At 47.4% G+C, this 23,596-nt stretch overlaps 1 long non-coding RNA gene across 1 annotated transcript in view; it reads left to right on the top strand.

Annotated features, from left to right (window-relative positions):
• Positions 1–21,337, top strand: part of LOC117977298 (uncharacterized) — a 28,816-nt gene extending 7,479 nt beyond the window's left edge. The window contains exons 2-4 of the long non-coding RNA XR_004668377.3: positions 14,713–14,877; positions 17,509–17,767; positions 19,428–21,337. This is a non-coding gene — a long non-coding RNA (uncharacterized LOC117977298). The remainder of the gene's footprint in view (positions 1–14,712; positions 14,878–17,508; positions 17,768–19,427) is intronic.
• The last annotated feature ends 2,259 nt before the right edge of the window (positions 21,338–23,596 follow it).

Here is a 23,596-nt window from a genome sequence, read left to right as displayed (position 1 = left end):
CTCATGTATTTAAAATAGATTCCCATTTACAGAAAGCCGTGCATGCTTTCAGGAGCATATCAGTTGGATAAATAAGGCCCATTACTATGATATTACATCAGCAAGGTCCCAGCTAGGCGAGGTTCTACCTAGAGAGGTGGGTGGCTAAAATCATAGAGGTTTCCAAATGTCTGTTTACCATCAGCCCTCCTGTATTAATGAGCGTGGAGATACTCCATGGAAGGCTCAGAGGCTCTGAGCCTCAAGACCTGGGGTCAACTTCTGATTCTGCTTAGACCGTTGGCATGTTCCAGGCAATTTTCTGCCCCCTGAGCTCTGGTTTCCTTATTTCCATGTCTACCGGCCACCTCCGAGGGCATATTCTCATAGACTCAACATGAATGGCCCCTCCTGAAGTTGTGTGTCCGTATGGCTCAGTTGACTCACTGTAGTGGGCTTCCTGAGGATGAAATCATATTCTACAGTCTCTCAGTTCTGTTTGTTCCTAGTTTAGCCACTCCAAAGCCAGGATGCAGACGCCACTGTAGTGTCTTATGTTCTCCATGCCACAGCCGTGGCATGGTGAGGGTAGGCATATTGTTGTAATTCCTGGTGTCATGATGGGAAACCACTCTCCTGACATTTTAGTTACCAAATGACTAAGGATCATTGGAGAAGGTGTCTAACACCTTCCTGTTGACAGCTTCTGACAGTGTCAAGAGAGCCCCAGCATAAACATTTTCAGGAAGCTGTCAGGGGCTGGGGGTGTTCTGGAGACCATAGGAAACTGCTTGTAGTGAGGAGGACAGTGTCCCCCAAGGATGTCTTTGCCCTAATCCCCAGAACCAAGAAATCAGTTGCCTTACATGGAAAAAAGAACTGTGAAGATGTGATTCAAGGAAGATCTTTGAGATGGGGAGGTTATTTTGGTTAATCCAGATGCTAGCCCAAGCTAATCAAGTGCATCCTTAAAATCAGAGAACCTTTCCAGCTGTGCTCAGAGGGTGCCATGACTGTGGAAGAATGGTGGGTCAGAGAGGTGCAACGTTGCTGGCTTTGTAGCAGCGGTAGAGGCCATGAGCCAGGGAACACAGGCTGCTGGAGAAACTGGCAACAGCAAGGAAGCGGACTCCAGAAAGCAAAGCAATCCTGTGAGCCCTTGACAGCCCAGTGAGGCCTGTGGCAGACCTCTGACCCGGAGAAGTAGAAGACAAGGTTTGCTTTGTTTTAAGCCACAAAAGTTGTGATAATTTGTGACTGCAGTGTATAGGAAACTCATATGCTACTCTTACGAAATTCTCTACCACCTGACATCTTAATGGCAAAGAAGATGACAGCGCATGGAAAAACATGGATATTGATGACTCCAAGTCCAAATGTGATTCAGAAGAGTTAGCCTGAGTGTGGAAAATGTTAGGAATGATTTAGCAATTGATTTCACCTATATATAATGTTTATATAAGAATGTCTAAATAGGGCCCAGCCTTCTTCATACATACAAAACAGAAATCCTAAATAATAATAATAAAGTATCATGGTTTAATGGTAGCATGCTTTTAGTAGTACATGAAAGGATGGTTCTTTTGGTTGAGGCATGTATCTTAGTATCATTAGAGCTGGTGAAACTGGGCAACACTTGGAACATAGCAGTCGCTCAGCAGACACTGGTTTTCCTTTCCTGAGAGTGTCATCTAGGGTTTTAAGCCTGTGACCCCCTTGGCTATGTGTATCTGTGACTTTTGGGGTGCCTATGTTGACTGCCTGACCTCCTTATTTCTTGGGCTTGGTCTGAATACCCTCTGTTTCCCACTCTGTAACTGCACTGTTCCACCTTTCCCAGCACACCAAGAACACTGTCCATTTCTTTTCTTTCTTTCTTTTTCTTTTTTTTTTTTTTTTTGAGAGGGAGTCTCGCTGTGTCTCCCAGGCTGGAGTGCAGTGGCGCGATCTCAGCTCACTGCAACCTCCGCTCCCAGATTCACGCCATTCTCCTGCCTCAGCCTCCTGAGTAGCTGGGACTACAGGTGCCTGCCACCATGCCCGGCTAATTTGTTGTATTTTTGGTAGAGACGGGGTTTCACCGTGTTAGCCAGGATGGTCTCGATCTCCTGACCTCATGGTCTGCCCGCCTTGGCCTCCCAAAGTGCTAGGATTACAGGCATGAGCCACCGCGCCCAGCCCCTTTTCTTTCTTTTATATTACGTTTATTGAGACATGGTTTACATAAAGCAAATTTCACCTTTTTAGGTATGTAGTTCTCTGAGTGTTTAATTATATATATATATATAAATAAATATGTAATATATATTTCTATATATATTAAAGTATCCCCTCTGTACTTTTGGGGGGTACCAGTGGTTTTGGGTAACGTGGATGAATTGTGCAGTGGTGAAGCCTAGGTGAGGGAATGGAATTGTCTTTAGAACATGCAGCATCCTTCTGGAATTCGCGGGGGCTTTCAGATCATCGTGACTAATTGGTATTAATGCCAATGCAAGCAGGAATGAGGAATCCTGGAGTGGCAAAATCTGAAGTGGGTTGCTGGCCACAGCAGACTTACTCCTTTGGCAACACGAGTGTTTCAAGTATGTATTGTATTTATTTGGTCATTTTCTGAAAGTCTTCATCTCTCCCCTTCCCTGGTAAAAATCTGGAGGAAGACCAATGGAAGCTAGAGCCTGCAAAAGTGGCTGTTTTCACAGGGACCATTTGGAGATTGTCCTTTGGGCAGATTTATGAGTTGATCAGAGGAAAAAAGTAAAACAGTGAAGGAGGGAGGGAAGGGGGAAAATAAGGAAGAAAGGGCAAGAGAAAATGCAAGTCAGACTTCAGGGCGCAGCTGGGCATCTGCATGTTCACACCCTCCCCGGGAGATTCTTGTGCTCAGCAGAGTTTCGGAACCCCTGGCTGGTCCTGTTTAAATTAGATCAGTTTAATGAGATCAAGTGCTTCGGGGCATCTGGCCTGGCAGGGCCCTTAGCCGACAGCAGGAACCCCAAGAGAAGAGGGCGGTGCTGCAGTTCACCTTACGATGCTGATGCCGTGATGTAAAAGGTGGGAGAAGAGGCCCCCGGCAGCCGTGAAATGCTGTCAGGCTCGGCTTTGCATGTGCTTCTCTGGACTTTCCAGCGCCCTCTCAGAGAAAGCCCTAAGATCTCACCAGTGCAGAGGCCAGAAGTGGGGTTGGGGGTCAGGAAAGGTAAACCTGGGGCAGTTGTGGGAGAATTAATTAGAGAACCTCAATAATTCCACCACAGTGTCCCCCACAGAAGGTGACTATCCAGCCTTGGCCTGCAGATTGACCTTCCACAGCCACTTAGCTGGCTCAAGTGCCAGCTGCCACCCAGCACATTGGAGCTCAGCCTTTATCCTGCCTGCCTCCATCCTACCCGCATTGGAGCTCAGCCTTTATCCCACCTGCCTCCATCCTACCTCTGCACCACACCCAAAGGGGAGTGTGCCCGCTACCCTTGCCCACAATTCCATTCCCTTCACTGTCTCCCAAAGACTCCTATTAAACTACTGACAGAGAGAGCCCACACTAGCTGCCCAAATTCATCCACCTTAGCTGGCACATATCAATATGTGTAGATGGTAAAAAGACCCCAGCACATGGGATCCACAGCTGAGGGAGGGCCACTGAGCTGAGAGGGCCCTGGAGAACCTAACAAATCATTCTACATTTCCCCCTCTCAGGTAGATTTTAGAAGCTATTCTATCAAGGAAATAAGAGCTTGTACTTAAAAAAAATAAAAGAGCAATAGGAGCTAAAAAAATAATCACTGGAGATAAAAGTCTAATTTTTGAGAGTAAAAGAAAAGCTGAGTGGACGCAGTAAATGGCAGAAGGGACTCAGCTAAAATCTGATGTCGTGAAGTATCGGTTTAGTGTAATTTAAGGCATTATCACAGCCTCTGAACAAAAAAGCAAAGAGATGGAAATGAAGAAAGGAACAAAAAGAGATCCAGGAGACTTTTCCTTCCATGTCACAGGAGTCCAAGAAAAGAGAACAGAAATGGTGGAGGTAAAACAAAGATCAAAGGAACAAGAAGTTTTCCTTGAGCTGAAGACATCAGATCAACAATGTTTGTCAAATGCTTGGGGAGTTATTTTAAAAGACACTTAAGAATTCAAAAGATAAAGAGAAATTGTTTAAATGTGTGTCCGGCTGGCATGAGACTCTCTGGAAGACTAGATGGTAGCAAACACTAGAGCAACAGATCCCAGGGAAAGTGACACACTCCAGAATTCTATATCCAGCCCAACTATCTGTCTTGTGGGAGGAAGCAGAAAAAGTATGGTTTACCTTCCATATGCCATCACTGTATTTTTACTCACAAAATACATCAACCCAATGGACAAAATGAATCAGAAGGAGGAATTCAAGAAAAAGAAGGTGAAGCATCTGAGAAACAGTCGTATAAGTGAAACGAATGAATCTGAACAATTGTGGATAACATGACCAGAAAAAAAGTACAGTCAGGCATTGCTTAATAACGGAATACACTCTAAGAAATATGTCGTCAGGAGATTTCATCATTGTGTGAACAACATGCAATATACTCACACATGCCTAGATGTCATAGCCTGCTACACACCTAGGCCATATGGTATGGACTGCTGCTGCTACACTACAAATCTGTAAAACATGTGATTGTACTGAATACTGTAGACAATTGCAAAATAATGGTAAATACTTGTGTATCTAAACGTATCTAAACATAGAAAAGATAGAGTAAAAATACAGTATAGAAGGTAAAAAATGGGACACCCGTGTAGGGCACTTACTATGGATGGAGCTTGCAGGACTGGATGTTGCTCTGGGAGAGTGACTAAGTGGTGTGTGAATGTGAAGGCCAGGGACTTTACCGTCCGCTACTGTAGACATTATAAGCACTACACACTCAGGTTACACTAAATTTATTTAAAAATTTTTCTTCCTCCAAAAAAAATTTTTTTCTTCCTTCAATAATAAATTAATTTTAGCTGACTATAACTTGTACTTTATACACTTTATTATTTTTAACTTTTTGACTTTTATAATCATAACTTAAAATACAAACACATTATACAGCTGTACAGAAATATTTTCTTTACATCCTAATTCTATAAACTTTTCTCCATTTAAAAAATTTTTTATTTTGTTTATTTACTTTGTAAACTGTTTCATTAAAAACCAAGACACATACACACATTAGCCTAGGCCTACATGGGGTCAGGATTCTCAGTGTCACGGTCTTCTGCTTACACATCTTGTCCCACTGGAAGGTCTTCAGGGGCGATAATGTCTCCTGTGATAACAACGCCTGCTTCTGGATACCTCCTGGAGGACCTGCATGAGGCTGTTTACAGTTAACTTATTTTTATAATTGGAAGGAGTACACTCTAAAATAATGATTAGAAGTATAGCAAGTTGATAAACCAGTAAAATAGTTGTTTATTATTATTACCAAGTATTACATGCTGTATATAATTGTACGTGCTATACTTTAATTTTATTTTTAATTTTTTTCTTTTTTAAGATGGAGTTTCACTTTGTCACCCAGTCTGGAGTGCAGTGACATGATCTCGGCTCACTGCAAACTCCGCCTCCCGGGTTCAAGCGATTCTCCTGCCTCAGCCTCCTAAGTAGCTGGAATTACAGGTGCCCACATCCGCGCTCAGCCAATTTTTTTTTTTTTTTCCAGTAGAGACAGGGTTTCACCATGTTGTCCAGGCTGGTCTCAAACTCCAGAGCTTAGGCAATCCACCCGCCTTGACTTCCCAAAGTGCTGGGATTACAGGCGTGAGCCACCACATCCAGCCGTCAACTAACTCTTTGAGTTGGAGGATTAGGGTAAGAATGAGAGGGAAAAGGGAAAGAAAAAAGAAAAAGAGTCTGGCCGGGGTGTGGGTGGGGCTGGCGTGTGATGAGAGCAGAGGTTGGGGGTGGAGAGTGGGAGAGAGCTTAACAGGGAGGGGGAAGGGAGGTCACCCCAAGGATTGCACTGTTACTCAGGATCCATCAGCTGTGTGCTCCCCAGCACACCATATCCACTCTTCACACCTTGGCTTCCTCCTCTGTTAAATGGGAGATGGGGCCCAGTTCATCAAATATTTGTGAAATTAGGTAGGAATACACGTCAATCACCTCACATAAAGCTGGTACGTTTTAAGCCCTAGTCACTGGGTATTATTTGAATTAATACTAATTACTATTCCTGATGGTGATGGGATAATATAGGTTCAGACATATTTTTAAACTCTTTTTACATAAACTTAAACCTGAAGCTGGGGTGGTGTCCCTCTGTGCTAAGCCACACAAATGGAACCTGGCTTCCCAGCGTTGGGTTGGGTTGGGTTTGGAGGGTGGAATTTGTTTGCTTTTTCTTCTGGAAGGTTGGGGCTCCTCCTCTTCCCTCCCTTTCAGGTGGGTGGAGGCTGATTCCAGGGTAGGGAAGAAAGCACTTAACAAAGAAAGTCACACCTTTATTATTCTCCCTGGAGCAGAGAGGAGGATGTAGGCCTGTGTACACAATGCAATTGCAGCCATTTGTTTTTAAACTGCAGACGTGGAATTGGAACCACACGCCGACACCGTTCCTATTAGTTCCCTTGAGCCATCCATATCCCGCAAAGAGCCTCAGTCCCTTGCATGATGATGAGAAAAGGTCAAAAGTTCTCCTACAGATCTGGGAGCCAGTTGCTCTCCTCTGGGTAACATTCTCTTTGGAGTCACTTGGGCACACCAGGGTTTTATCAGGATGGGGATCTGGGAGCTGGGACGCCCGCCATTCAGCCTTTGGAGCTTTCTGACAAGGCAAAGAACCTTGGTAGAAACTTATCTCCTTGGGAAATCTGTTTAAAGCTAGGTGATCACTATCATCCTCATTACTGTTTACCAGCCGCAAGTCACTCAATCTCAAAAAATTCTTAAGGAACTGTGGATTGTGGGTGCTATCCCCAACCTACAAGTGAGACCATCAACACCCAGGGAAGTGAAGGAACTTGCCCCTCCTGGGTGGAAACACTGGATTCCAGCCCTGGAGAATCAGATCCGTGGTATAACGTCAGGAAGAATTTGAGGGCAGCACGTTTCTTTTAGGCTTTATTGCTGTTTTTAGGTTATTTTCATTTAAGAGAAGAACTTTTATTTGCATTTGAAAAAAAATACTTTCATGTATCTATACTTTATAGAGATGAACATATATAGAGAACAGTAACAACGTCCCATGAAATGAGAACAGCCCTGCCTTATCTCTTCTTGAAGGCTGGTGGCTTTCTGTTTATGAATGTGGTGATTTGCTCATGAATTTGTCTTTCCTTCTGCTTGGGAATGTGATGGTCATAGTGTTTTTATTTTCCAAACTCTCTGTGAGGGACCTTCAGCTGGGGTATTTTGTACGCAAAGTTCAAAGGTAAACACGTCATATCCTCAAGTCTCAGCTGCCACCTCATTGGACATTGAACTTGATGGAAACCAAGCTGGGAATAAGCTTCCATAACCCAAGGAAGGACTTTGGGCTGGGCACGGTGACTCAGGCCTATAATCCCAGCACTTTGAGAGGCTGAGGCGGAGGATCACGAGGTCAAGATATCAAGACCATCCTGGCCAACATGGTGAAATTCTGTCTCTACTAAAAATACAAAAATTAGCTGTGCATGGTGGCACGAGCCTACAGTCCCAGCTACTTGGGAGGCTGAGGCAGGAGAATCACTTGAACCCAGGAGGCAGAGGTTATAGTGAGTCAAGATCGTACCACTGCACTCCAGCCTGGGCGACAGAGCAAGACTATCTCAAAAAAAAAAAAAAAAAAAAAAAAAAAAAAACCAAGTCTTTGGCTGCAAACTCCAGAATGGAGTATTTTATATTAGTTCTTGAATAAAACTTGGAATCATCTTCAAACCCTAGTCCCCATCTGACCTGAACCCTTGGCAATATTTGATGCAGTGCTGACCACTCTAACTCCATTCTCTTGATTTCTGCAATGTCTTTCTCTTGGTTTTTCTCTTTCCTCTGAGTCCCTCCTTCGCAGGTTCTTTTGTGGGTTCCTCCTCTTCTCCTCCACTTCTTAGTGCTGGAGATGCCAGGGTGCAGTCCCTGGTTCTCTCCTGCGCCCCGTCCATTGTTGATCTCTGGGGATCTCACCCACATTTCAATCATGACTCAAAATATCTCATCTGTTTTAGTTCCAGCTCAGACCTCTCCTGAATGCCCACTACTCTTATACTCTCTGTCTCTTTGATAGTCCACTGGGCTTTCCTCACATCCATCTCAGATTCTACAGCATCCACATGGAATTTCTGCTCTGTCATCCCCTCTCTTCCCTACCTGCCATCCTCCTCACCTCAGCCACTGGTCCCATCTGTCCCTCTTGCAGTTCAGACCACAGTTTGGAGACACCCTTGACTCTTCTTTTTCTCACACCACACATCCAGCCATCAGGAGTCATGCTGGATCTACCTTCGACCTTTACCAGAAACTGACCAACCGCTTCTCACCTCTCCACAGCCACCTGGCCCCAGGTCCCATCCTCTCTCACCTGCCACAGCCTCCAGCAGGTCTCTGGCCTCCACCCTTGTCCCCATGGTCTGTTCTCTGCCCAGCGGCCCCAGTGATTTTGTTAAAATATGGCACAGAGTGTCCCTCCTCTGTTTAAAAGCCTGCAATGGTTCCCATGGGACTGCATCTTACAGTAGTCCTTGAGGCCCTCTGTGGTCCATAAGCCCCCTTGCTCTCCCACTGCAATCTGTTCTGCTCCAGCCCCCCAGGCCTCCAGCCTCATTGGACTCTGGGGAATGATCAGGTGGGCTGTACCCTTAAGGCCTCCTTGCAGCCCCTTACTTCTACCTGGAAGGCTACCTGCTAGATGGCTCCAGGACGAACACTCCTACAATTCCTCAAGTCCTTGCCCAGAGGGCACTTCCCATTTCCAGTCACAGCCAGGCCCCTTCCTCCCTGCCTTGGCCCAGGCACTCCCTGACTCCCTATGGTTTTGATTTTCCTCTTTCCTTTTTTTCTTCCTTCTTTCTACCTGCCTGTTTGCCTGCCTTCCTTTCTTTTTTTCTTTCCTTTCTTTCCCTTCCTTCTTCTCTTCCTTTCCCCCTCCCTCTTTTCTTTCTTTCCTTTCCTTTTCTCTTCCTTCCTTTCTTTCTCTTTCTTTTCTTTTCTCTGTCTCTTTCTTTCTTTCTCTTTCCTTTCTTCCCTCCCTCTGTCTTTCCTTCCTTCTCTCCATTTGTCCCTCCCTCCCTTCCTCCCTCCCTGTCTTCCTCTTTCCCTTCTTCTGTCCTTCCACAGCTCTAATCATTTTATAACAGACCACACAAATGGATGGCTCATTGTGTTTGCTGTGGACGTTCACCATCTCACTGTGCCGTGTCTACCTGCATACCTCCCACCCCAGCACATAAGCTCCATGAGGGTAGCAATCAATCTTTGCCTATTCTGTTTACTGATGTATCCTGAATACCCAAAACAGAAGGTGGCATGTCACAAGTGCTCAACACATATTTGTTGAATGAATGAAGGCATGAATTAAAGAAGGAATCACAGGGATTCCAAAGGAACTGCCAGGGCCCTCTTCTTTACTGGATTCCTAGCTTGTCCTACAGTCTGGGTGGCCCTTGCACATTCTCCTGGCTGCCTCAGTTCCTGCCACTCTGGGCTGAGCTTAATGTGCTACTGGAGTCAACCCACACCCTGCTGGCCACTCTGAGTCCAACAGGGTCCATCTCAGGGGTGGGAGACACCATTGCTCCCTAGTTGTGCCAAGCCATCCATGAAGCCACTAAAACGGCAGGGCTCTGAGCCCAGCACATGGACTGACTCTTCATTTTCTACTTGGTAGGAGGCACTTCAAGTACAGACAAAGAGAAAAGTCTACCAAGGAAAGGGAGAAGAGCAAGCTGAGGACGCCAAAGAATCTTGTTTGGGATCTGCAGATAGCAACAAGAATCTTTAATAAATAAGACTTCCATTAAAAATAACTTCATGGGTTTTAAAAAGTCATTTTCAAATGAACAGGCCCTAAAACTTCTGATCTGGGACAGAAGACTGAAAATACAATTTTTTCATTGTCTTTTGTCACTAAATACATAGGTTTTTGTGTAACTCTTCTTTTATTTGTTCATGTGAACCCAGCTGATTCACAGGGTATTTTTTTTTTAAGGCATAATTCTTTTAAGTCCACTTATTTATTCCTATGCCTACCGATAAGGTTTGGCTGTGTCCCCACCCAAAATTTCATCTTGAATTATAGTTCCCATAATCCCCATGTGTCCTGGGAAGGACCAGGTAGAGAAAACTGAATCATGGGGGCAGTTTCCCCCATCCTGTTCTCACTCTCATGAGTCAGTTCTCATGAGATCTGATGGTTTTATCAGGGACTTCCCCCTTCTCTGAGCACCCATTCTTCTCCTTGCTGCCGCCATGTGAAGAAGGAAGTGTTAGCTTCCCCTTCTAAGTTTCCTGAGGCCTCCCTAGTCCTGCATAACTGTGAGTCAATTAAACTTCCTTCCTTTATAAATTACCCAGTCTCAGGTATGTCTTTATAGCAGCATGAGAACAGACTAATACACCTACTTTCCATATTTAATATTTTGTGCTACCATATCTATAAAAAATGGGGCTGTTAATATATACAATTCTGAAAGTGCTGTTAGTATGAACAGATCTCAATGTAGACATTCAGGTTAAATGATCTTCTGTTGTCCCTCCAGCCAGAGAGAACACAGGAAGATGCTGGGCTTAGGTCTTGACTTCCATATGCTTGCAAATTCTGCTGGGAAGGAAAACAGAAGAAGAAAATGGAAATGGCATGTATATGGGGCCATCCGTGGTTTGGTGATCTTGGCTATCTTTTCTGCACATGACCTCACTGGCCTTCAATCTCAATCTCTCTCTCTCTCTCCCTCTCTTTCTCTCACTCTTTCCCTCTCTCCCTTTCTCTCTCCTTTCTTCCTTTTTATGTCCTTTGCATGTTCTCAGGCCCACTTTCATGTCTGTCTTCTATCAATGAGGGTGACTGACTCTGGAACCCCAGGACCAAGCATCTCAGGTAAAGCAGAGAACTTACCCGGAGACAGCAACATTTATTGTTGCTGGCTAACATTTATTGAGCACTTACTGTATACAAATGCCAATGCTTTACCTTTACTAAGTCATTTAACCCTCCCATCAACCTGATTTTAACAGATGAGGACTCTGGGGTACCTAAGGGTTACATCACTAGCCAGAGACTAACTGGCAGTGGCGGGGGAAGGTAACTGATATGAGATGATTTTGTATTTGAGAATATTTTGCAAAATGTAAAATCCTATACAAACTTAAATAAGCATCAGAGCTCTGTTATTCATGCATCTCTAGGGAATAGGAAGCTTAGATGATTTCAATACTTGAATAAAGTATTTTACTGCATTAATAGCTTACAATATTAAAATAACGATGTTGCAGGGTACGATGGATGAACAGTATCATCAGGGGCTTCAGTAGCTACTCTTCAGAGCTCTTTCTGGGTAGCAGATGTGACAGCTGCAGCAGTTAGGTTCTCCTAACCCACAACAACCCAAAGGTACTTTCACCGTGACCACCCCACAAATGAGGAAACAGAGGCTCTAAGGCTTAGTTACTCAGGTAGTGGCATCCTCCATTCTTCCAAGCCTTGACCTGTGCTCCACAACTGCATTGTTGAAAGTGATCTTGGGCTTTTTTCCCCAACAGCTGCTCATATCGGGTTCCATTTCTCCGCCTGCTGGAGAAGCCTCACCAGGTCCTGGTGCACACAGGAAGGTTTCCCTGACCACCCCAAGCTCAGAGACCCCATTCTCCCCCATCACACACACACACATGGAGACACTCAACCTCCACACACACAAGCACACATCACACTTACACACTGTCTCGCCACACCACACTACACACCTCACATCACACACCCAGACACATACATCGCACACCACACACACATCATTTACACTCCCTCACCACACAACACTACACACCAGACATCACATACTCAGACACGTCGCATACTGCACACACATCATATACACTCCCTTACCAAACCACACTACACACCACACATCACACACTCAGACACACACATCGCACACCACACACACATCATATATACTCCCTCACCACACCACATATCACACACCCAGACACACACATTGCACACCACACACACATCATATATACTCCCTCACCACACAACACTACATACCACACATCACACATGCAAACAGCACAAAGGACACACACGCTATACACCACACACATAGCACACACACATCACACACACCACACATATGGCACACACATTGCACACCACACACGGCACACACATTGCGCATGCAATGCTACACACACATAATACATACTACATACCACACAAACACATCACATACTACCACATACAGACACATACACAGCACACCCATACACATCAGTATCTCTTGATGGCTCGTTAGCCATAAACCGCATTGCATCTGCTCTCACACCAGCCCCCCTGTGCTCACGCAGGCTTTCACTTGGTCCTGCCCCAAGCACCTTCAGGACAGGTGCTATGTCACGCTGCTGCCCCTGAGGCGTATGGCTGGTCCCCGGCTGTCCTAGACTGCTCGTCAAGTCCCCCTGCCTCGACCTGTGCTCTGGAGGGCTGGTGACCCTCCAGTACCATTGGATGGGGCTTCCATGTGGAATGGCCAGAGGTGCTGGACATTTTCTGAGACACAGACTATGGCTGGCTGCTTTTGGTTGGTGGTCCCGTGAAGCCAGCCACAAGCAGAACCCCTGGACACTGACTCAGTTTCCCCAAGACTACTTGACTGAGGGAGGGCTCATCAACCCTGGCAGGTTTTTCTCAAACAACTCGCTGTCCTCCCGGTCCTCACCTCACCTGCATCCTGTGCCCTCCATCCCCACCAGGAGGGAGGAGAAAACCACCCCCAATTGTGCCCGCATCTGGAATTATCTCCCTGGCGCTCAGGTCAACAGCCTTTCCAAGAACACTCGATGTGAGCATCTGCAGCCTTTGCTTCTCATTTCCTCCTAAGAGGAGCCCCTGGGATGCTATGAAGGAAAGCATATGGAGGGCAAAGGAGACTCACAGATTAATGCTTGGAATTCTGTCCCATGACGTTCCATGCTCTGACCTTGTGGCACAAGGGCCTTTGGACGCCGCAAGTGGTCATAGAGGCTGACAGCGCATGTGCCCCATGTTGAGCTGGACTTCTAAGCAGCTACAGTATCAGCTTATTGAGTCTCCATGACAGCCCCATGTTGAGCTGGACTTCTAAGCAGCTACAGTATCAGCTTATTGAGTCTCCATGACAGCCCCATGTTGACCTGGCTTCTTCTAAGCCGTTACAGTATCAGCTCATTGAATCTTCACCACAGCCCCATGTTGACCTGGGCTTCTTCTAAGCCGTTACAGTATCAGCTCATTGAATCTTCACCACAGCCCCATGTTGACCTGGGCTTCCTCTAAGCAGCTACAGTATCAGCTCATTGAATCTCCGTGACAGCCCCATGTTGACCCGGCTTCTTCTAAGCAGCTACAGTATCAGTTCATTGAATCTTCACCACAGCCCTATGTTGACCGGGGCTTCCTCTAAGCAGCTACAGTATCAGCTCATTGAATCTTCGCAACATCATGCATGGCAGATCTAACAATTGTCACCCTTGTTTACAGATGAGGAAACTGAGGCACAACTGGCAAGTGGCAGAAACTGGTTAAATGCTCAATGAGTAGTTGTTGAATCTTAGAATGAAGAGGAAGCTCGTTCCGCTCCGCAGCAGCGGCAGGGAGGGGCTGCCCTGACCCACCTACACTGTCTTTGAGCATTTGGTGCCATTTTGGGATAGTGAGGTTCCTTTTCACAGGGGAAGCTGCAGTGTCTCCCGGGGATGGTAGCCTTTTCGAGAAGCACAACCAGTTAGCTTGCAGAAGTGGGGACGCGGCTGTTCTGCATCTCCCTCTCCACGCACCCCCACTTGCAGAAACAGCCAGCCGCTCTGTCACTGAACCTGCATGAAATGCCCTGTGTCTTAGGAAAATGAACAGTGTCTGTTTATCCAAGATGAATCTACTCTAGATAAGAATGTATCAACCTCAGACCACATTGTGTCTGCAAATATTTTTCTCCATTTCCCAATTGTTTAATGGACAAAGCGGGTTTGGGAGAGCTGGGGAGAGTTGGGCAGTTCTCACTGAGCACCAGCCCTTGTTCTTGAGCCTGTAGTTTTTGTCTCCACGGCTGCAGAGACTGGCCAGGGTCTCATCTGCCATCCACCTTCAGAATGGTGGAAACAGTTGAAAAGAACATTGCAGTGAAGCTTGGGCTGGTTTGCAAGCAGGTCTCATCTTAGAAACCCTCCTTGCCGCTTTCATGGCAAATGCTCACTTTCTCCAGACCCCCTTGCTTGTGTGGGCAGGGGTCAGCATGCACGGGGCTCCTTTTCAGAATATGGGTGCAAATATCACAACAGTTTGCATAAGTCTCCAACCGCTTTTTCCTCCTGTGAATCAAACTTGCTTTTTTCCTGGTTAGAATATTGTGAAAGCAAAACAAACAAATAAACAACAACAACAAAAAAGATGTGGGTTGGTTCGCCTGCTTGTGCATATTTCTTTCAGTGGGGTCAATGAATCCCCCATTGTTTGCTCCTACAGGCCCCTCGTTGTGTCCGTGGGTAGCCCTGTACCAGGTAATGAAAGGATTTCTCTTATGTTTCTGTTCTTTGTTCTCAAGGAACAACAGAGAGATGGTATTTCCAGACAAGGGAATAAATTCCCGGAAGCAACTGGCCAAGGAATGAAAATCCTGGAGAACAGAGTGGAAGAAACGCGTATTCCACATTTCCTGTTGATTTTCTTTCCTCCCTAAACACTGACCTCCCGCAGTCTTCACTAGCAGGTAAGCCCATTTTCCTCCCTACACCACCATAGCCTGTAGGTCCCTAACTTCCAGACCCTGCTCAGGGTTAAACAAGCTGGACACTGAACAGCCCGTGGTGGGGTGCCATGTCTAGCAAGTCCATGGGAATGAGAACCGTTGGGTTGTGCGGTCCACACCCTGCACAAATGTAAGCTACTTGAACTCCAGGCTGAGAGCCAAGTGAAAATGCCAGCTTTATTATGCTAATTAGACTAATGATCTGCTGACTTTTTGGAGTAACAGGCTTTGACCTCCCTGCTCAGCACAACCAGAATGAGGAAGCTTTCAGAAGACAACAGCACCTCAGGGGGCCCCAGCAGCCTCTTCTGCCCCCAAGCTGAGGACTATGTCCAAAGGTTGCCAACTCAGGCTGGGGTGGGGGGTTGTCAGCTGGGCCTGCAACCCTCTTAGGTGTCATCTGCTTCATTATCCTCTCCTGGCAGGGTGTTCTGGCCTCCAGAGCATCTGGATGGGTTCCAGGATATAAATGTGACACTGTCATTGCATTAAACTAGTAGAGCTGAAACCCCTGAAAACAATCGTAGGACGATGACAAGGTTTTGGCAGCTGCAATCTTAAAGACCAGGAAGTGAGGTGGGTAAATACCTAGGATTTGCAGCCTCGTGACTTGTCAGTGCCCTGGGGTAGAACGGGAGCCTCAGCAGCTGGTTCCAGTTCCCGACCAGTGCTGGGCTGGATGCTTCTGGGGGCTCCCCTTCCCTGTTCAAGTGCTCCTCATCTTTTGAGGGAGCTAAACGGTATCCACCAGGGGCGGTGAGGGTCTCTCTGAGTGCCACTCTGCCACTCTCTGCCTGGGGCTCTCCATGCTCTCTGTCCCTGTGGCTCTCCCAACCCCATGTCCATCTCCTCCCTTCTCTGCCATCGTCCTCCCTTGCATGGCAATCATCCTGCTGCCCCCTCACGGCTGATGTCTCCCCTGAGCCTCCAGTGGTGTGATTCATCTCCCTCTGGTGGACTCAGGGCTGGCCACGCTGCTGCCTGCAGCTTGCACTCATCATAATATCAGCCACAACTAATACGTGAATTGCTTTTCAGAGTTCAAGGAGGTTTCCAGCCTCACGGTGCCCTTGGATCTTTGCAACAGTCCCTTGAAAATGGTAGAATCTGGATGCTTTTATACAGATGCATTTATTAGGTGTAATAAACATATTACTTTTTCAGGCATCACGTCTTTAAAACAGACGTTTTTGTTGATCAATATACAATAAAGCTTTTTAAGAGTTTATATAATCTACACTAAATCTTTCACAAAAGCTAGGAGTAGAATATAATAGCACCAATTACTTTAATTTTCTCTTTACCATAGGGCAAGAGTAAATACCCTGCATTTTTACAGTGCTTTATACTTGGCCAGAAAAAACCAAACCTACATTTAATTCCCAATATAATAGGCTCATCCAGCAATCTTTTGAGGTGAGGGAAACAAGACTTATTATCTCAAGTTTACAGGTTGAGGAAATAAAGGCTTCTATAAGCAAAATAATTTGTTCAGAGTTGCAAATACCTGGTAGATAGCAGAGGTAGAGTTTGATTAAAGTTTCTGACTTTTAAAATGACAGACCTCAATTTCTTTCTTAAAATTATGCTTTTTTGACATAGATACAGAAAGACAAGTGCCTACATATGGTCCTCCTCAAACTCTGCCATTCACCATCCATTTTTCTCATGTCCTGCAGGAAAGGATCCCCCCCCCCACGTCGCCACACAACTTTTTGACTCATATTTCTCACTCTTCTCTCCAGTTGCTTCCATGGGAGCAGAGAGGCTGACCACAGTCTTGGGCAGCTCCAGTGTGCCTGGCGTGGCACTGCGCACAGAGCTGAGTGGGTCTGGCAGGTGGCAGAATGTGACCTCACCTAATGAGTAGGAAGGGAGGGCTTCCTGGACAATTTCTCACGTTCTCAGAATAAATGAGAATGAGGGCTGGGCATGGTGGTTCACACCTGTAATCCCAGCACTTTAGGAGGCTGAGGTGGGTAGATAGCTTGAGCCCAGGAGTGCAAGATCTATACAAATAATAAGAATAATTTAAAAAGCCAGGCATGGTGGCACACACCTGTAATCCCATCTACTCAGAAGGCTGAGGCAGGAGGGTCACCTGAGCCCGGAGGTCAAGGCTACAGTGAGCCATGATTACACCAATGCACTCAGCCTGAGCAACAGAATGAGACTCTGTCCAAAAAGAAAAAAGAAAAAAAAAAAGTAAAGAAAAAAGCTGGGCACAGTGGCTCACGCTTGTAATCCCAGCAATTTGTGAGGCTGAGGTGAGAGGATTGCTTGAGTCCAGGAGTTCGAGACAATACTGGACAACATAGTGAGGCCCTGGCTCTATGAAAAATACAAAAACTTAGCCAGGTGTGGTGGTACATACCTGTAATCCCAGCTGCTTGGGGGGCTGTGGTGGGAGGATCACCTGAGCCTAGGAGATCAAGGCTTCAATAAGCAGAGAAGGCACTGCTGTACTCCAGCCTGGGTGACACAGCAAATCCCTGTGTCAGAAAGGAAATGAAAGGAAAGAAAAGGAAAGGAAAGGGAAGGGAAGGGAAAAAATGAGAATAACCACATGATTCTGTCATTTAAATCTCACAGGGTAACAGAAGCAAATCATCAGTGCCTGTCTTTGAACTTGGTGAAACTGTCTCAGCCTCATGACCTGTGGTACTAGACAGAGACCACAACACCTTGTCTATCCAGAGTGTGGGAGCACTGTGTGCAGTTAGCTCCTGGAGGCTTGTCCTCAGTAGGCTTAGGGCATGAGGAGCCCTGGAAAGCCCAGGACCCCATAGAGGGCCCTGGAGAAACAGCACCTGTGGCTGAGGGGTTCACAGGCCCAGCGAGATCCACTCAGGTAGGCGCTAAAGGTGGAAGTGAGGAGGGGTGGATGTTGGAGCAGAGGTACACTTGGGATTGGGGAGCCGGTGAGAGAAAGGTGGAAAATGAGGGGACTCGATGATGGGATGGGGTCATCTTATGATTCGTCCTTGCTGTAGTAGGAGCACCTACTTTACCCCAGTTGCTACTGAGCTCACTATGAGATCTAAGGAAGAACTAGAAAGGCCAGTTTTGTGACTGCTGTCCTTTCTTCTTGTCTGTACTTTCCTAACCTAGCTCTGAATGCTTTGGTGCAGGAAACATTTATGTCACCTCCATCCTGCCTGAGCGAGTGAAGCTGCCAGGACGCCTCTACTCCTCCAGCAGAAGGGGGCAGGTGGAGTCATGGTTCTCCTCCGGGCTTCCTTCGGAATAGTCTGTCCCACTGGGGCTTGATCAGTGTCCCAGTTTCCTGTACACCTTCAATCTCCAAACTGTGTTCGGGAGCATTTTTTAATGTCTATTTTTAACCCAGATGCTCTCCCTTACTTATCTCACCACGCGGTAACTCCACAATCACATTTGCTGGAGGAATTCACCTCCATGTCACCGCGATCCCCCAGAAGCATTTGCTTCCCATTCCTGCCTTGAAAGATGTGAATCGTAAACACTGGTTTCTGTAGGCACCACTGATTTCCTGATTTAGTTTTGATCAACCTCTAGAGGAGGAAATGCATTCAGCATCATATTATAAATGGCAGGTTGGTGCTGTAGGAAGAACAAGGACTTGGAAGTCAAATAAGCCTTGAGCAATCCTGTCTAACTGTGGGACTTTGAGTAACATTTCTCGGCTTCTTGGGACCTCAGTTTCCTCCTCTGTACACTGGGCGTGTCATCCTTCCCTCACAGATCAACAAAAGGAAATGCACTGTCCTGCACGAGCATGGCGCCCAGGGCTTGGCACTTGGGCCACTTATGGGAGCCCACTTTCATGATGCCTCTTCCTGCTAAGGAGAGTTGGGGAGCCCTGGGAGGCAGGTCCTGCTGCCTGTTGAGCAGCACCTTCCACCCCTGCGGGAACTCAGTGAGGCCCTTTGATCACCAGCAACCACCAGAATTAGGAGGAGCCTCAGGAGGAGCAGCTCTGCCCACACCTAGATGCTGGATCCCCAGCTGAGAGAGTACCTTCCTGTCATTTAAGCACCCCCAGCTTGTGGTGCTTTGTTATGGCTGCCCCAGGAAGTAAATAGGAGAATTGTGTCTGAGGGCCAGCCCCAGCCCCTCGTTTCTGTTCTGGGGAACGCATAATGATGCAAGAACACGCACTGCCTCATAGCAGAGGCAGCCTGGCCATTGTCTCGGCCACGACACTTGTTGTCATGCCAGGAGTCTGTGACACATTCCTGCGCCTCTGACCCTGGCACCTGGATGGGGGTTTCTGGGCTGCTGGGACTGCCAGGATCCCCGTAGGGAAGAGGTCGGTCACCCTATGGGTGTCTGGGCACGGGTGAGAGGGAGAAAACAAATGGTAAAATCTCCAGCGGGCATTGGTCCTATACTTTCTGGCTAGCGAGAGAATCCTCCCACAGGCAGGTCTGAGACAGTCTTCTGAGTAAGATTTCTTTGGATGGAGAGGTTTTATGGGGGAGAGACAGGGTTGCAAACAACTGATTCAAGCCACGTCCTTTCTTTCCCAGGTGAGGTCACCTGTAGAGGTCATGCTGCGGAGTCCCGAGTCCCTGATTATATTCAAGACGTGGAGCTCTCTTTTTCCCGTCCTGCTTTCTTTCCAGAAGTGCCTCAGATGCATCCTCCCCTTCTCTTTTCTCCACATGAAGACGTCACTGACCATCTTCTCTGGTTTGCTTTCCAACACCGAGCACCAAGTGCTTCAAAGGTCATGGTGCCCTGGGGCCGAGAGCTACTTATGTGGGCATTTATAACCAAATAAATATTGAAATGGCCCACAAAGCAAATGTTAGTGGTAACCAACAACGGCAAAACTGGGGACATGGGACCCTGCACCTTCTTGAATATTCCCCATGAGACCCTGGGCTGACCTTCGGGCTTTCCAGTGTGCTCAGAAAATCCTCCGTGGCTCCCAGCCCCAGCTTAGTCTTTCATCGGTCCTCGGACTGAAGCAAGGGACAGGGAAGGAATTGTCCAAGGTTTTCCAGCATGCTGAGAACACTTACCATGGTGGAGCCTGGCACATACTGGCTCTTTGATGCATGTGTATTGGTCTCAAGTAGCCAGAAGCATCTCCTCTGAGAGCCCTTGCCCTCCAGTTTAAATGGCAAATGGAAGGGAATGGGTTCCGGAAGGCCCCAGGTGGGCTGGGGTGGGTTCTGGAGACCATCTTCCAACTCCTCTTCAGGAGGAGGGTTGGTCAGATCAGCTCTGTTGCCACCTGGGCTCTGGAGGGGCGAGATACGGGCAGGTGCGGCCACAGGAGGGAGAGCACCATGTGCAGGGGAAGCCCACAGCTGGAACCAAAAGGCCCCAGGAGGGATCCTGGCTCTGACATCTCCCAGCCGTGTGGCCTTGGGCAAGGTCCCTGACTTGGACCTCAGCCTCCTCATCTGTAAAATAGGCAGAACAGTAATACCGACCTTGTAGGTTGTATAGAGTTCATATACATCAAGCACTTACCACAGTGCCTGGCGGACCGCATGCCCTAAACACACAATCCGTGAAATGAATCCATCAGCAAGCAGCTGCTGGGGGCAGTGTGGGGCAGAGAGGCAGCTGCCTGCTGGAACTGGCTGACAGGAGGATGAGTGTGTGGCAGGAGGAACGCTCTGCACAGAGGACACTAGGTAGCGTCACCTGTCTCTTACCCTGTGTCTCCACTGGAATGGAATGTCAGACTCGCACCATGCATTCCTTTCCCTGCCAAAACGCCTCCTCTTAGCAGTGAGCAAGAAAGTTGTTCGAGTGGATGAAGCCAAAAGCCCATTTGGCAAGAGTGCTGTTTTGGAAAATGCTTAGCGGTGTGGGTTGGGATGAGGTTTTCTGTGCCTTTCCATTATTTCTTCAGCTTCATGTAACCCTGACTGAGCAATGCTCAGCAGAGTGAAGGCTGGGCAGCAGATGGACAAGATTTTCTCAAACTCCTTTTTGAGCCAATTTCAAAATAGAGAGAGGGAAAAATCCTTGTTTTCTCTTTTCGGTTTTGAGAGGTTTCATATGCAGACACAATTTTAAATTTTATTTTTTTTGCCCCCAATGAGATGTTTGGAGATGGTGGTACTAGAACAGGAAGGAATTTATAAGCATTGAGGAATTTTTCATCCCAATTCCCATATCCTCCTATAGTTCAAGGAGTGAATGGGTAGTGTTTTTGTTTTTGTGAGAGGGGTGGCGGAGGGTAGAGAGAGAAAGAGAGAGAGGCAGAGAGAGATTACATAGAGGTGTCCAAAATGAACACAGTAAAAACCAGTTTTGATTAATTCTGCAATATTAAGTAGGCAGCCAAAAATTTTGGTCTGCTTAATTCTTAGCTCATCTAAGTCTCCAGTTGACTGATTGATTGATCGAATGACTTATTCAACATGCGCTAGCCAGACACTGGTCTAGGGCCCAGGAATTCAGCAATAAATGAAACAAGACCAAAAAAATGCCTCTGTGAACCTGACTTTCTTTGGCAGAGGGTGGGGAGCTGTGGCACAAGGGGGGCCACATCCTGGCCAGCCCATCCATGCAAGCCACAACCGACAGATGATGGCCAAGGAACTTCCAATTCCTTGCACAGCCTCTGCCTGTGGCCCCACACTCTTGGCTCCCTGTGCAGATAACAACCCCCACCCGGGTTTAATCCAGGCTGAAGCCATAAGGGAAATCAAAAGCAGCCATTCCCACAATGGAATGTTTGAAGAATTCTGGGTCAAGAAAAGTTCCAGTGGCAAGTGTCACTCACCCACACCAAGCAGGATGCAGCCTGCTGGGCAGCATCCAACACATTAAACTTCCTGCTCTGTCCAGTTCCTCATGGTGCATACTCTGCATGCCATGGGAATTTGGGGCTTTCCAGTTCCATGCCTGGGAGTCACCCATAAATAGGTGAGTTGGATGTCTGCTACCATTTTTTATTTGCTTCCAATTTAATGATATTTATCCCCCAGGGACATTGCTCAATGAATCCTCATTCACAATGTGTCAGGCACATGCTAGATACTGTGGGAACAAGGGGATATGGCAGACTCAGTTGTTCCAAATTCTAGCAAGCTCTGGATCTGAAGAATTCTGGGGTTTGCAGTGATCCCAGGACTCAAACACCACCACCACCACCACCACCACCACAAACAGCAACACAACACAGTGCTGACAACTACAGGAACGATAGCAACAGAATACATGGCGGCAGCAGCGATACTGCTGGGCGTGGAACCAGGCCGGGAGCGTGAGTGGCTCTGCAGATGGAGCCCAGCATGCTGAGCATGGTCAATTTCTCTGGCAGAATGAAAGGATGCTTTTTGGGCTAACAGTATCCTCAAAAGTCCAAACTTTCCCCATAAGAGTTGAGAAATGTGGAGGTAACAGGAGTCAAGAGAAGAAAGAAAACAAAGGACGGACAGCCAGAGGGCTCCGCAGGGATGATGATTTGATTTGGAAACAAGGGTGTGGCAGAGCCTCTTCTGCCCCAGTTCAGGTCCTCGAGGCACTTCTGTACCTTGTGTTCTTTTGGGGTGAATCTGACCAGCTTCGCACGTGTGCACCCGACAGTGCGCCACCTGCTCACGCCTGCCCCTCTCGCCTCCCACCCAGGGCTTCCCTGCTGTCACCACACAGGGCCCTCTTCAGAGCCACTCCCATGCAGTGTGACCTTCTTTGAGGACTGGGTGCGGTAAGGGGGGTGTACTCCCCAAGGGATGCTCCTGAGAGGTTTATAAGCCTTCCAGGGTGCTGTCCTGGGATCGCACAGGCTGTTGCAGAGTCCACACTGACAATCGGCCTCTCTGCAGCCTCGCTCCGCCCCTGTCCCTCCCTCCTGTCCCGGGGTTTGTGCTCATCAGTCAAGCAGTAGCCCAGGAGCACTCTGCCTTGGGAAACTGGCTCCAACCCGGGGTGCCCGCAGCACCCATCTCCTGAGACCTTCCCTGTGAAGTGGGATCTGATGCGCTACAGCGGCGGCAGTCGCTGAAGGAGCAAGCGCGCCTGTGTGGAAGTGCACTGAGGGTCTCAGCAACATCGCGGGAATTTTTTATTGCAGGCTCATCATGATGATGCCCATTCTGCAAATGAGAAAATGTAGGGAGAGGATAAAGAACTGGCCTAAGGTCTCAACCGTTGCTCACTGTTGAGTGCAGGACTGAATGCTATAGCCCTTGACACCACAGCTGCTTTCCAGAGAGTAGAGAGGAAGCCGTGGGAGCGGGAGGGAGGGCAGGTGGCCAGGAGAAATTGCATGGACCCCACATGCACTTGAATAGTCTCTGGGTCATAAGCATAAGCACAAAACCTCTGTGGGGGCCGTGTGTGTGTGTGTGTATGTGCTGAGTGCATGTATGTATGCACGTGTGCATATGTGCTGTGTATTGGGGTCATGGTTGTGTTGTGTATGTGCATGTATGATGTGTGGTGTGTGCACAAGTGTGCATATTTATTGTGCACGTGTGTGTATTGTGTTGCATGTGTGTTGTGTGTGTTGTGAGTGCATGTGTTGTGTGTGCATGTGTGTTGTGTGTGTTGTGAATGCATGTGTGAGCTTTTGTGGTGTGGGCAAGTGTAGGTGTCCTCTGAAGCACAGTGACTCCTGAGGCAGGCAGTATCTCATGTGGCGGTGGTCACATGCACTGGTGTAGGTCAGTGTCCTGGGGTATGGACAGCTGTGGCCTCCTAGCACACAGCAGGAGAAAGCAGCTGT

Source organism: Pan paniscus, chromosome 22, assembly GCF_029289425.2.
Source record: "Pan paniscus chromosome 22, NHGRI_mPanPan1-v2.0_pri, whole genome shotgun sequence".
In the NCBI taxonomy this organism is placed as follows: Eukaryota; Metazoa; Chordata; class Mammalia; order Primates; family Hominidae; genus Pan; species Pan paniscus.
The sequence above is the reverse complement of the archived record's forward strand: the minus strand, read 5'-3'. Positions and strand labels throughout refer to the sequence as shown.